At 35.4% G+C, this 15,566-nt stretch overlaps 1 pseudogene; it reads right to left on the bottom strand.

Moving 5' to 3' along the window:
• Positions 1-6,920: 6,920 nt before the first annotated feature.
• LOC138145818 (PCI domain-containing protein 2 pseudogene) lies at positions 6,921-11,857 on the bottom strand (annotated as a pseudogene).
• Between the last annotated feature and the right edge of the window lie 3,709 nt (positions 11,858-15,566).

Below are 15,566 nucleotides of genomic sequence, written 5' to 3'. Positions count from 1 at the left end.
CAGAGGTACCCCATTCCACTTTTAGTGAGCTCTAATTGTTAGGAAGTTTTTCCTGACATTATTACGCTTAAAGTGGCCTCTTTACAAGGTAGATTAGAGATGTCTATAGATTAGATTTAGAGCCAGAAGGAACCTCATAAGCAATTTAGTACAACCCCTTCTACAGATGAGGAACTGAGACCCATAGATGTTAAGCTATTTAAGTGATTTACATAAGTTAACATGGGTTGTTAAACTAGGGTTTGAAGTCACTGGGCCTGGCTCTGCCTTCCATGGTTAAATAGAATAAAACAAATCCTCTTGCACATGACATCCCTTCAAATACTGAAAGCATCAATCATCTTCCTCCAAGTCTTCTCTTCCTCATTGTCTCTGACCAGTCGTTATATGCCATGGACTTGCAGTCCTTCACTGTGAAGGCTGTACTCCCCTGGACATGTCTCAGCTTATCAATGTCCTTACAGCATGATGCCTCAAAACCTAACAACTTCTGACCCCTAATAAACTTGCAATCTAATTTAAATCCCCAGAATTTTTTTCCAAATAAAATACTCTGTGGGATGTTTCCTACATATTATATTTGTGACAATGAATTTTTTTTACACCTAAATGCAACAATTTACATTCACCTCTATTGAAGTTCATCATATCATTTCAGTACAAAGTTCTAAGCTGTCAAGATCATTTAGGTCCTGGCATCATCCAGTATGTTGTGCATCCTTCCTCACAGAGAGTACTAGGCCTGGAGTTAAGAAGACTTAAATTCAAATCCAGCCTCACACACTTGATAGTCATGTGAACTTCAGCAAGTCACTTAACTTTTTTGCCTCAGTTTCCTCAGCTGTAAAATGGGGGTCAAATAGAACCTACTTCCCTAATAGGGTTGCGATTAGGGTAAAATACGATGGTATTAGTAAAGTGCTTAGTAGCACAGTACCTGGTACATACATAATTTTGTTGTTGTTGTTTAGCCTTTCAGTAATATCCAACTTTTCATGGCCCCATGGACTATAGCATGCAAGACTCATCTATCTTCCACTGTCTCTTGAAGTCTGTCCAATATCAATGATCATTACTTCCATGACACTATCTCATCCTCTGCCATCTCCTTTTACTTTTTTCTTCAAGCTTTCCCAACATCAGGGTCTTTTCCAAGGTTTCCCATCATCTCATTATATGGCCAAAAAATTTAAGCTTTAGGTTCAGTATTTGTCCTTCCAGTGAATAGTCTGAATTAATTTCTATTAAGTATGGACTGATTTGATCTCCTTGCTGTCCAAAGGAATCTCAAAAGTCTTCTGGAGCACCATAATTCAAGAGCACCAATTCTCAGCTCTCGGCTTTCCTTCTAATCCAACTCAAAACCATATATTGATACTGAAAAGTCATAGCTTGGAAGATATGGACGTTTGTCAACAAGATGATGTCTTTGCTTTTTAGTATGCTGTCCAGATTTATCAGAGTTTTTCTCCCAAGGAACAAGCATCTTTTAATTTCATGGCTGTAACTGCTATCTACAATGATTGTTGAGCCCAAGAATATAAGATTTGACATTGCTTTCATTTCTTCTCCCTCTATTTGCCAAGAAGTGATGGACCCATTGCTAAGATCTCAGGTTTTGTTTTTGTTTCTTTTTGTTTTATGCTTCAAGTCAGCTTTTAGACTCTGTTCTTTCATCCTCATCAAAAGGCTTCTTAATTTTTCTTCACTTCATGCCATCAGAATGGCATTGCCTGCCTATCTGAGATTGTTGATATTTCTCCTGGCAACCTTAAAAGCTTAAAAGCATAAGTGAAATGAGAGCAATTGTTCAGCAATTTAAACAGTGCTTGGTATTGCCTTTCTTTAGTATTGGGACATAAACTGATCTTTTTTCCGTCCAGTGGCTACTGTCAAGTTTTTTCAAATTTGCTAGCATATTGGGTGCAGAACTTTAACAGCATCATTTTTAAGGATTTTAGCTTACCTAAAATTCTAAAATTACCTATAATTACCTAAAATACCTAAAATAGCTCACCTGAAATTCTCTCACCTCCATCAGCCTTATTGTTAATAATGCTTCCAAAGGGCCACTTGATTTCAGTCTCCATGTTGTCTGTCTTTAGATCAATAACCACACCATTATGGTTATTAGTGATGTTAAGGTCTTTCTTATATAGTTCTTCTGTGTATTCTTGTCACTGCTTTTTACTCTCTTAGTAGACTTTAGTCTCAAAGTAGACTTCTCTTAAGTCCCTACCATATTACCTTTAAGCTTGCCCATTTTTTGCCAGAAACATTTCTTTGATATTTCTAATTTTCTTGAGATCTCTTGACTTTCCTATTCTATTGTTCCATTTTTTTGCATTAATTATTTAAGAAAAACTTGCTATTCTCTAGAATTCTGCATTTGGGTATATCTTTCCATTTCTCCTTTCCCTTTCCTTTTTTCCTCAGCTATTTGTACAGCCTTATCAGACAGTAATTTTGCTTTCTTGCTCTTCTTTTTCTTTGGAATGTTTTTTTTGTTGTTGTTGCCTCCAGTTCAGTATTATAAATCTCAGTCCACAGTTCCCTAGGTACTTTATCTGCCATATCAAATACCTTACATCTATTCAACACTTTCACTTCATATTGATAAAGGATATTATTTAGACCATACCTATATAGTCTGATGGTTTTCCCTACTTTCTTAAATTTAAGACTGAATTTTGTAATAAGAAGCTTGTGATAAGAATAAGACATAATAAGAAGTCATAGTCTGCTCCATATCTTGTTTTAACTGACTGTATAGAGCTTCTCTACCTTTGGTTGCAAAGTATATAAATTTTGATATTGGTTTTTACTTTGACTGGTTTTGACACTGACCATCTGTAAATGTCCATGTGTAGAATTTCCTTTTGGGTTGTTGGAAAAGAATTTTTGCTATGACCAGTGAGCTATTGTGACAAAACTCTATTTGTCTCTGCTCTGTTTCATTTTGAACTCCAAGTCAAATTTGTCTCTTATTCTAATAATTTTTTGATTTTCTCCTTTAGCATTCCTATTCCCTATGGTGACAATGAAGTATTTTTTGGGGTGTTATTTCTAGAAGATGTTGTAAGTCTTTAAAGAACTAATCAATTTTGGCTTCTTCACTATTAGTAGTTGGAGCACAGACTTGTATTACTGTGGTGTTGAACAGTTTGCCTTGGATTTGAACAGATATCATTCTGTCATTTTTGAGATTATACCCAGGTACTGCTTTCCTCACCCTTTTATTGAGTATGAGGACTACTCCATTTCTTCTAAAACTTTTCCCATAGGAATATATATATATATTCACATTCCTGTCCACACCCAAGATGTCAATGTTTATTTTTTATTGTTTCCATCTCCTGTTTGACCACATCCAGCTTATCTTGGTTCATAGATTTTATATTCCAGGTTCCCATGCAATGTTAATTTTTATAGCATTGGACTTTCCTTTTGTCCCAGATACATCTTCAATTGAGCTTCCTTCCTTTCAGTTTGACCCAGACTCTTTATTAGTACTAGAGCTACTTGTAGCTGTCCTCTGTTCTTCCCTAGTAGCATGTTGGACATCTTCCAAACTGAGGGACTCATCTTCTGGTGTCATATCTTTTATAATTTTAAAAACTATTCCTGGGGCTGGCTAGGTGACACAGTGAGTAGAGCACCGGCCCTGGAGTCAAGAGGACCTGAGTTCAAATCTGGCCTCAGACACTTAACACTTACTAGCCGTGTGACCTTGGGCAAGTCACTTAACTCCAATTGCCCTGCCTTCCCCCCTCCCAAAAGCAAAACAACAACAACAACAAAACTATTCCTGGAGTTTTCTCAGCAAAGGTACTGGAGTGGTTTGCCATTTCTTTCTTCAGTGGATCACCTTTTGTCAGAACTCTATACTATGACCTGTCCTTCTTAGAGAACTGCATAGCTTATAGTTTCAGTGAGCTACATAAGCCTCACCTCCACAACAAGGGTGTTGATTCAGGAGAATACATAGTAGGTACTATAAAATATTTTCTTCTTTCCTTTCTTGCTTCCTTTTTTTCTTCCTTTCTTCCTTCTTTCCTATGTCTTCTAGAATTCTGTGGCCAAAGTAGAGAAGTTAATGAAGCATTGACTAGGGTTAATACTAATTTTGTTCTTCAAAAAAATTCAGATTTGAAGCCATAAGAGGAATTTCTATTCTGTATGGTTCTAACCCATGAAGAAGAACTGGATGTCCAGTATAAATGATGGACAGGGGAAGGCAAACAGTGCTGGAGAAGGAAAGAAAAAAAAAACACGTATATAGAGAAGGTCCCAATAGGCAAAGACCCTGTTCTGTTTTAGTTTGTCTATTTTTTATTTTGTTTGCTTTTTTTTCTAGACTACATCTCCTATAACTGTTTGGGGCCCATAAAACTGTACTCCTTGGGAGAGGATCTCAGCATTCTAAAGAAGCCCATGAGTGGTTAATCTCCGAGTGTTGAAGATTTTAAAAGAAGCTCAGAAAAGAAACCAGAAGACTATTGTGGCTGCCTTACCTCATCCCTACTAAAAGCACTATGGCAGGAGGTGGGGTGAGGAAAGGGTACATAAGTAAAAACAACAATAACAGGGTGTTCAGATCTGATGTTGGTTTCCCCTTTGGGATGCATTCCCTTTAGCTGTATTATAAACCTTGCCAGTATGGTCACAGATAGAATCAGATATAAGAGTATTTTATTTCTCTATTTCTTTTTTCCCTTTATTTGAGTTATTGATCAGAAAAACTACATCGCTGTCTTTAATGCTTCCAAATTCTGGTGCTAAGACTCTTAGCACATTTCAAGAGTTGTAGTCAGATTTATTTTTTTAACCATCTCCTGTGAGTTACTGAGAATGATATCCTTTCACTGTGCTGGGAAAACAAAAGGGCTATTTGGTGCTATTTGTGAGTCTGCAATTCCCTGTAAATTGCCTAGGTTCCTCTCCCAAGGTCCAAAAAGTCAATGGGAGAGAATTGGGATTGGATTTGTGATAAGGAAGATGTCTGATTTTCTGTGGGAATCTGTGGGAGAATGTATCCCTATATAAATGGAAAGAAATTTCCTTTTCATCTATTTTTTCCATTCTGTTTAATAAATGTCTTTTGCATTGAACAAATTTATCTTCTAGTTGGTCTAATAAATGATATTTTAACCTTTCTTTCTTGTTTTTGTGATATGAATCCTTGTTCAGTCTAATGAAACCTATGGACCTTCTCAGCATAATTTTTTTCTAAATATATACAACAAAATAAATAAAATTTATATTCATATACTATAAGGCTCAATGAAGAAAAACATACTTTAAAAATTAGAATTGGGCAAGTGGAAACTAGATATTTATTTCAAGGAATTATAAAGGAAAACTGTCCTTATTTCCTAAAACCAGAGGGTTAAAACCGAAATCGAAAGACGCTAATGTCTCCAGGCAACATCAGAAAACAATACATGAAAATCAAGAGTGAAAAACTGAAGAAAATGTAAAACATCTCATTGGAAAAGGAACTGAACTAGAAAATAGAACTAGGAGAGATATTTAAGAATTATTGGACTACTTGAAAGCCACAATTAAAAAAAGAGCCTGGATATAATGTTTTTTTCAAGAAATTATAAAGAAAAACTGCCCTGATACCCTAGAAACAGAGAGTAAAATTGAAATTGAAAGAATCTACCAATCATCTCCAAAATGAAAACTCCCAGGCATGTTATAGCCAAATTCCAGAGCTCTGAGGTCAAGGTGAAAATATTGCAAGCAGCCAGAAAGAAACAATCCACATGAATTGTCAGAATTAAACAGAATTTAGCCACTTTCACATTAAAGGATCAGAGGGCTTGAAATACTATATTCCAGAAGAAAAAGAGTTTAGATTACAACCACCAAGAATCACCTATCCATTGAAGTTCAGCATAATACTTTCTTTTTGGGGGGTGGGGGGAGGGTAATTGATTGAAATAGAAGACTTTTGAGCAGTCCTGCTGAAAAGACCAGGGCTGAACAGAAAATATGATTTTCAAATACAAAACTCAGGAGAAGCACAAAAAGGTTAAATTGTTAACATCCTTACACAGGGATCTGATACTTGAAACAATTAAGAACTTATCACAGTTAAGGGTGGTTAGAAGTATACATAGACAGAGGACATGGGTATAAATTTATTTTGATTGGATAATATAAAAAAAAAACAAACAAAATTAATGGGTGAGAAGGAAGACTGCACTGTGAGAAGAAGGAGAGGAGAGGTAGGATGCAGTAAATGTCTCACATGAAGAGGTTCAAAAGACCTAGAACTGTGGAGGGAAATATGGGAGGTAGTGAATCTTCCTTGAACCTTACTATCGTTGGAATTGACCTAAAGAAGTAATAGCATACACCCACATTTTTTAGCATTCAAAATCAAATGTAATTTGCCTCTTAAAGGAATGTAAGTTTCCCAAGCTGTTATGGACAAAAAAAAATATTCAAAGATGAGGTAGAACACACCATTTTCATGCACCCTTCAGGGTTTCATTCATGTTTCTTTGATTTTTCAAAATAGTTATGAGAAAGATCATTTTATGAATAACACAATGAAACATAAAATGTTTGCTGCCTTAAAAATATTCAAAACGCCATCTTTTCAGAAGTTTTATAAAAGCTTCCTGGTAGACTAGGGATATTTTATTTTTTCCTATCAAGAAACTTTAGATCATATTGAAGTTAATAGAAGCTGCATTTTATAAAGGAGAGATTCATGTCCTCTAGTACTCTGCCAAGTTCATAGCTTCTGTGTCCCTGGGAAGGGAGCCATGATAAGTTTCCAAGATTCTGGTTCCAAATGTAACAGGATTACTTTTGAGTTTAAACTGCATGACTTATTAAAAAAAGTTTTGCAAGTTTAATTTTCTGCCAAAAAATGTTTAGACTTAATGTTATAGAATCTACACTTAATGTTGCAGAATCAACACACAGTTGAAAAGTGTAGGAAAGGGGTTTTGCTTGCTAACCACTAGTTTTTGATGCTGATGACACACATATCCTTTAATTTGACCCATGTAAATGATACACTAAAATGCAATGAACTTCATCAATATTAACATCTTCAAATTGCATGAATTTTACAGCCACTAGAAAAGCTTCAAGCTGATGTGTTTTGAGTAATAAATAAACTTTCTTAAAGAGATTTCTAGAGGTACTGGTCTTCAGCTTCAGAAGAAAGGAAAATACCACAGTGAATAAAGTTTCATGTTTTGTCAGAGCTCCATTCAAGAGCAGATTTCCTACATTCACAGCTTTGGTAACTTCCACAAATTGCATAAGATGATACTTGTTCCAAAGCTCCACTGTTGGCATATGGCCCAACAGCATTTTTACTGGCAGCAGATATATCAGTATCATTCTTTTATTTTTCTGACTTGTATGGTGACAGTGCTCAAAGGCAAAAGATAGATATTCTTCAGCTTGCTTAAAATCACTGTCAAACATCTCCGCGCAACCAACATAGTACTTGTATATAATAACTCTGTGCTGTGCTGTATTCATCTTTCAGATCTGAGCTATTAATGACTTTAATTAAGGGCTTACAAAGATGAATTTTATTGAGCTTAAAATAAATTTCAAATAGTTGATTGGCCAGATAGCATTCCCCACTTCTTAGAATCATCTATACCAGCACTAGTATCTATAACACAGACTTGAAAACAGCTCATCAGCAATTCAGCTGCTTTTTCCAACATATCACTAACTTTACTTCTTCCTTTCTTCACCAACTGTTGGTCAGCATAATTAGCTAAAATTTGAAGGTCAAGTACTATAGTATGCATAACAGACAAAGTCCAATCTTCTTCTTTGTGGGCTTCAAATGCTTACAGGAAAGACTGAACTATCACAGTCTGGCATTTGTATGCTTCAATGAAATCATGGTTTCCCACTGCATAGGTATACTTTAAAAGAGTTACAAACATTTCATCATATGGAGGTTTCAAAACTTGTTTACACTTCCATTCTGGAGAAGGAAGCTGAATCCAGGGGTTTTCAACATGAGGAGGCTTAAAAGATGCCAACTCTGGACAAGATAATCCATCTCTGGTATCAGTTGCTTCATACACCTGATGTTAATACTGGTTGATGGTGATGTGTGACGTGGAGGGGATGGCTCAAGGGAAACAGGAAATAGGCCCAAATGAGGAAGGGGGTGGGCAAGGAATAGAGAGAGGGAGCAATGTCTGCAGCCCAAACCACTGGTTAGTAGTCATACACCTTCATTTGAGTATAGAAATATATATATATATATATATATATATATATATATATATATATATATATATATATATATACACACACACACACACACACACACACACACACACACACACACAGAGTTATATAGTTATGGAACAGTAAGAAGATAAGGGGATAAGAGAGGAGAAAGGACTGATATAAGAGAGGACATGGGAGAGGTGGTGGTCAGAAGCAAAACACTTGTGAGAAGGAAGGTTGAGAGAGAGAGAGAGAGAGAGAGAGAGAGATGTATAAACAGAGGGAATGTAAATGGTTAAATTAACCCATAAAATAGAAGCTGCTGGTAGAGTAGATTAAAAATCAGAATCCTACAACATGCTGTTTACAAGAAACACATTTGATGCAGAGACACACACAGAGTAAAGGTAATAGGCTGGAGCAAAATCTATTATGCTTCAGTGAAAGTTTTTTTTTTTTAATGCACAGGTATCAATCATGATCTCAGATAAAGCAAAAGCAAAAATCTAATTAAAAAAGATAAGGAGGGAAACTATATCTTGCTAAAAGTTACCATAGACTATTAAGTAATACCAATACTAAGCATATATACACCAAATGGTATAACATTCATATTTTTAAAGAAGATAAATGACATGCAAGAGGAAATACTAACTTCTAACAATAAAAAAAAAATAAACAAGAAAGAAGTTAAGCAAGTGAATAGTAATTAAGAAACATTAGGTAAGATTAACCTCTGAGGAAAAAAAATATACTTTCTTCTCAGAAGTACATGGTACCTCCACAAAAATTGACGTGTTAGATCAAAAAAGTCTCAGAGTAAAATGCAGAAAAGCAGAAACGTTAAATACAAATACAAATTACATTCATAAAGGGCCATGGAAAGATAGATTAAAAATTAATTGAAAACTAAATAATCAAATCCTAAGAAATGAGTGGGTCAAAGAACAAATTATGGAAACAATCAATAATTGCATTAAAGGGAATGACAACAATGAGACAATATACCAAAATTTATGGGATGCAGTCATAACAGTCCTAATGAGAGATTTTATGTCTCTAAATGCTTACATCAATAAAATAGAGAAAGAGCAAATAACTGAATTGGGCAAGGAACTGAAAAAAAACAGTAGAAAAATAACAAATTTAAAATCACAAATTAGACACCAAATTGAAAATCTCGAAAATCAAAGGAGAGACTAATAAAATTGAAAGTAAGAAAAGCATTAATGCATTAAAAAAAAAACAACTAGAAACTGGTTTTGGGGGAGGGGTCAGGGAGAGAATAAAATAGCTAAACCAGTGGTTAATTTGATTTAAAAAGAAAACCAAATTACCAGCATCAAAAATGAAAATGGTGAATTCACTACCAATGAAAAGGAAATTAAAATCATTATTAGGAATTACTTTGCTCAACTACATGCCAATAAATCTTACAATCTAACCCTTATGGATAAATATTTACAAAAATATAAATTGTACATATTAACAGAAAGCGAAATAGAATATTTAAATAACTTCATCTTAGAAAAAGAAATTTAACAATCCTTCAATGAACTCCCTAAGAAAAAAATCCCTTGGGTCAGGTAGATACACAAAAGAATTTTACCAAACGTTTAAAGAAAAATTAATTCTAATACCACATAAACTATTTGGAAAAACAAACAAATAAAAAGTTCAATTAAATTCCTTTTATAACAAAGTATGGTGCTGATACCTAAACAAGGAAGAACCAAAACAGGGAAAGAAAATTATAGACCAATTTCCCTAATATATATTGATCCAAAATTTTTTAGATATAATACTAGCAAGGAGATTACAGCAATATATCACAACATATACACACAGTATTACCATGAGTGATTTATACCAGAAATACAGGGCTAGCTCAATATTACGAAGCCTATCAGTATAAGTGACCATATAAATAACAAAATCAACAGAAATTGTACAATTATCCCAAAAGATGCAAAGCAAAGCTTCTGACGAAATAAACACCCATGCCTATTAAAAACACTAAAGAGCATAGTAATAAATAGAGCTTTCCTTTAAATGATAAATAGTATCTATCTAACCAGCAACCATTACCTATAATGGGAATAAGCTAGAAGTCTTCCCAATAATATCAGAGGTAAAGTAAGGATGCCCACTGTTGTTCAATATTGTCCTGGAAATGTTAGCTACAGCAATAAGAGAAGAAAAGTAGATTGAAGGAATTGGAATAGGCCATGAGGAAACAAAACTCTTGTCCATTACGGATGATATGATGGCACACTTAGAGTATCAACTAAAAACTAGATGAAATAATTAACAATTTTAGCTACAATAACATCATATAAAATAAACCCACATAAATCATCAGCATTTCTTTATATTACCAACAAAGTCCAGTAGCAAGAGACAGAAAGAGAAATTCCACTTAAAATAACTAGACTATATAAAATACTGAGAGGGCTACTTGTCAAGACAGAGACAAGAACTATATGAACACAATTATGAAACACTTTACACAAATAAAGTCAGATCTATGGCATTATATGGCTGTTGTCCTTCATTCTCAAAAAGGACCAGAATGATACCACTACATTAGAGTCAAGTTACAGTGTGTCTGACTATAGCTGATCAGACCAATACAAGCTCAGAATGCCCATATCACAGGCAGGGCATAAATAATCCATGTGAACATTTAGGGTGTATTCTCTCAATTTGCGCCTCTCACATTTCTTTTGAGCTACTTAAATTCTGCTTTGCTCATAGAGCATAGCACCTTCTCTGATGAGGGCAGGCCATACTGAGCAGTCCTGTGCCAGTGTCTTACATGTCACACAATAAATTCCAAAGTTCTTAAGAGCTACCTTGAGAATGTCCTTGTATTGCTTCTTCTGACCACCATGTGAACACTTGCCTTGAGTCAGGTCTTCATAAAATAGTCTTTTGGGCAAGCAAGTCTTACGTTTTGCATTTTAACAATGTGATCCGTCCGTTGGAGCTGCACTCTCTTCAGCAGAGTTTGAAAGCTTGGCAGTTTAGCTCAAGAAAGGACCTTAGTGTCTGTTATCTTACCCTGCCAGGTGATCTTCAGAATTTTTCTAAGACAATTCAAATGGAAGCAATTCAGTTTTCTGGCATCTCTCTGGTAGACTGGCCAGGTTTCAGGGGCATACAACAATGAGGTCAGTACAATGGCTTTGTAGATCTTCAGTTTAGTAGTCAGTTTAATACCTCTTCTCTCCCACACTTTCCTTCAGAGCCTCCCAAACACTTAACTAGCTCTGGCAATGCATGTGCCAACCCCATTATCAATGTGTACACATCCCTGGAAAGTATACTGCCGAAGTAAATGAACTTTTCCACAGTATTCAGAACTTCTTGATTTGCTGTAAATGATATGGATGATGTGATGCTGGCTGACAAAGCACCTGTATTTTCTTGGTGTTAATTGTTAGGGCGAAATCAGCATGAGTAGCAGAAAATCGATATTTTGTTGCATTTCAGCTTCAGAGACTGCATTGAGTGCTCAGTCATCTATAAACAAAAAATCATGCACCACTTTGGTCTTGGTTTGCAGCCATTTCAAGTTGAAGAATTTACCATCATTGTGGTAGCTAAGCTTAAAACCATCCATGTTCATCCTCACTGAAGGTGCTTGGCAACATGGCTGAAAACATCATGCTAAAAAGCATGGGAGAAAGGATTCTGGTAAGATGGTAGAGTAGGTAAAAAAAATTCCAAGCTCTTCAGATTTCCTCCACAAACAAGACAGAATAGCACTTCAAGGTGAATGTAGAGCAACAAAAATAAATAATAATTAGGGCAGAACAGTGGACCTCCTGGGATAGCTGGAGAAGATGCAAAGAAAAATTCTAGGCTGGATGTTTGGACTCTAGTGAAGTATGAACACCTCCAGGTTACTTCCACTGAAATAGCAAACAGTAAGCCCTAGGAGCAGCTAGATTGGGAAGTAGCCTCGACCTCAGACACAGGAATTTTCAGCTCCCAAACAGTGTCAGGAGTTAGGCATCTGAGTGGGGAAAGACTGAGGGACCCTCTGCTGACAACAGATACAAGACCCACCTGTGCTGCCAAAATGCAGTCCTGGAAAGAAGGAACCAGCACACACTCCATAAATGCAGAAGCAGTAGGGAAGGGATGCTCCTAGCTGTAGAAACTTACAGAACAGTTGAGTTCTTGGTCTCAGTTTCAGGCCAGAAGGAGAAATGAAGGTCATAGCCACTGAAAGGTTCTCAGAGAGTAAGAGCATTTCCAGCATAGTGTGCCAGGGGGCCCTACCTGTGGCTTGGAGGGGGAAAGGAGTGCAGAGGTTGGACCCATGACAAAGTTCAAAATATAATAGCAAGAAGGACCTGAGGTCAGAGGCACTATCCCCAGGATTAGTGGTGATTACAATAACAAGCTGCTATTTTTTTTTAGTGAGCAGGCAAAGGAGGAAGAACCCCAACCACAGAAAGCTACTATGGGAATAGAAAAGACTCAGGTTCATCTTCAGAGGATGATATTGAAGCAAAAAAATTCCTTGAAAATTAGAATTGGGCAAGAGGAAGCCAGTGAAGTTATAAGAGATGAAGAAATTAAATACACATATATATTTATTTATACATAATATATATTCTATATATGTATATAGAATGAAAAAATAGAAGAGAATGTGAAACATCGCACAAGAAAAAACAATGGATCTAGAGAACATATCAAGAAGAAAAAACAAGAATAACTGTACTACCTGAATGTTCTAATAAAAAAAGAATCTTGATACAATAATACAAGAAATAATTAAAGAAAATTGTCCTGAAGCATGAAAACAAGAGGGAAAAGTAGAAATAGAAAAAAATCCACCAATCACCATCTAAAAGAGATCTCACTAGAAAAATTCACAGGAATATCATAGTTAAATTCTGAAACTTCCAAACCAAGGACAAAATATAATGAGCTACAAGAACCAAAAACTATATATTACCTCAATTAGAATCACATAAGACCTAGCATTGGTGACAATAAAAGACCACAGCTCTTAGAACACTATATGTTGAAGAGCAAAAGAACTGGCCCTCCAGCCAAAAATATACCCAGCAAAGCTAAGCATAATTTTGAATAGAAAAAAAAATGGACATTTGATCAACTGTCAGATTTTCAGGATTCTGTTAAAAAAAAAAACCTGAACTCAGTATAAGATGTGACAAACAAGAGCCAAGAGAACTATAAGGTACATACCAATGAACAATTACAAGGAACTTAATAAGAATAGAATGTTTATCTTTTATGTATGGAAAATGTAAAACCTATGTCTAAGATTGTTACTAGTAATTAGGTAGCTTATAAGAAGATTGGGGTAGAACTGAGTATGATATGATTTTAAAAAGTAAAACTATTCAAGAACAGTTAAAATACTACTTAATTCTATACAAATGAGGTGCAAGAGGAAGAACCAATACAGAGGAATTAGATGGGAAAGGGGAGCTGTTAGTTCTGAAAACTACTTCAATCAGGAATGGGTTCAAGAGGGGAAAATACATATATATCCGGAAGAGTATAAAAGTCTTCCAAATTTAAAAAATAAATAAAACTCTAAGGGTATGGGAGGGGGGAGAGGATAAAGGAGGGATCTTTAGAGGGGAGGGTAAAGGAATAGGTTAAAAGAAGGATATAGAAGGGAATGGGAAGAAAAGGGAGGAAGCTTTAGAAAGGAGGGGGATGGAATAGGTGAAAGGAGTGTACCAAAGGGTGTTTAGATTTAGGGGAATGGGAAGGTAAAGGAGGGATTGCTGGAGTGGGGGTAGGCTAAGTAATAGGAGAGCAAAGTAGTAGGTAGAAATAAAGTAGAGGGGTTAGGAGGAATAGAAAAAAAAGTAAATATGCACAAACATAAAAACAAGGTTAGTAGTAAAATCTCTTAGGGAAAGTGTGTATATGTGTATATACACACACATATATAAAATATACACATTTTATATATGTATGTATGTGTATATATGTATATGTACATGCATATATCAATACATATATATATATATATATAAATACATCCATGTTCAATTGTAGCCTTGGGGTGGTGGTGGGGGATAACAAAGTAAAAAGTGAACAGCAGAGAACAAAAGAAAATCTATAAGGAAGAAAAGATGACGAGTTTTCAACTTAACACACAGCATTTAATATATAGACTTTCTTGAAATGATAAGTTATTGCTATATATTTTGAATCCTCTATTTTTCTGTGCACATGACATGTTTTTTCTTATTTTATATTTGTTTATAATATTTCTTTTTATTATCATGTATTTAAGTTTTAGTATTTGTCTAAAATAAAAAATTTAAGAAAATAATATTCTTGGGACTTTTTATTTTGGAATCACTTTCAGGAAGTGATCAGTGGCTTCTTTCAATTTCTATTTTACCCTCTATTTCTAAGATATCAGGGCAGTGTTCTTTGATAATTTTTTTAACTATGATGTCCAGGCTTTTTTTTTTTTTTAATCATAGCTTTCAGGCAGTCTAATAAGTCTTAAACTATCTCTTCTTGATCTATTTTCCAAATCAGTTTTTTTCCAAGGAGATATTCCATATTTTCTTTTATTTTTTCATTCTTTTCATTTTGATTGATTCTTGATGTCTCGTTGAGTCATTAGCTTTCCCTTGACAAATTCTAATCTTTAAAAATTGTTTTCTTCAGTGAATTTTTGTACATCTTTTACATATTTTTTTGCTTCCATAAAGGAAACAAGGTGTTGACCTTTTTTCATGATTCTCTTACATAACTCATATTTTCCCAATTCATCATCTATCTCTCTTATTTGATTTTTAAAATCCTTTTTGAGTTCTTTTAGGAATTCTTTTGGGACCTAAAACCAATTCACATTTCTCTTTGAGACTTTGCATGTAAGCATTTTGACACTGCTATCCTCTTCTGAGTTTATGTTTTGATCTCCCCCGTTGCCATAGTAGCTGTCTATGGTCGGGGTTTGTTTCTTTTTTTGTGGGTTTTCTTTATCATTTTCCAGCTTATTTCATGATTTTAAAGTTGATCTCTGCCCTTCGACCTGGACCTGGCCCTTGTCCTGCAGTGTTGGGGTCTCCAGGCCTATCTACTCACCTACCTAGCTGGGGCCACCAGGCCTGGCCATTCACCTGCTGTGCCAAGGACTGGAGGCCTCATCATTTGCCCATTGTGACACCAGCCAGTAGCACTGGAGCCATGGGCCTAGATTACTGAACTGTGCTGAGGTTAGGGACCTCTTGTTGGCTTGCCCAGACACTGCTTGTGCTGGGCAGCACTTCCCTTTCACTCTAGTAAGACATACCTTTCCTGCAGTCTGTGTAAGT

This window comes from Petaurus breviceps, unplaced genomic scaffold (assembly GCF_028583685.1).
Source record: "Petaurus breviceps papuanus isolate PSGF00001 unplaced genomic scaffold, PetGlider_PUasm1.0 90750, whole genome shotgun sequence".
Classification (NCBI taxonomy): domain Eukaryota; kingdom Metazoa; phylum Chordata; class Mammalia; order Diprotodontia; family Petauridae; genus Petaurus; species Petaurus breviceps.
The sequence above is the reverse complement of the archived record's forward strand: the minus strand, read 5'-3'. Positions and strand labels throughout refer to the sequence as shown.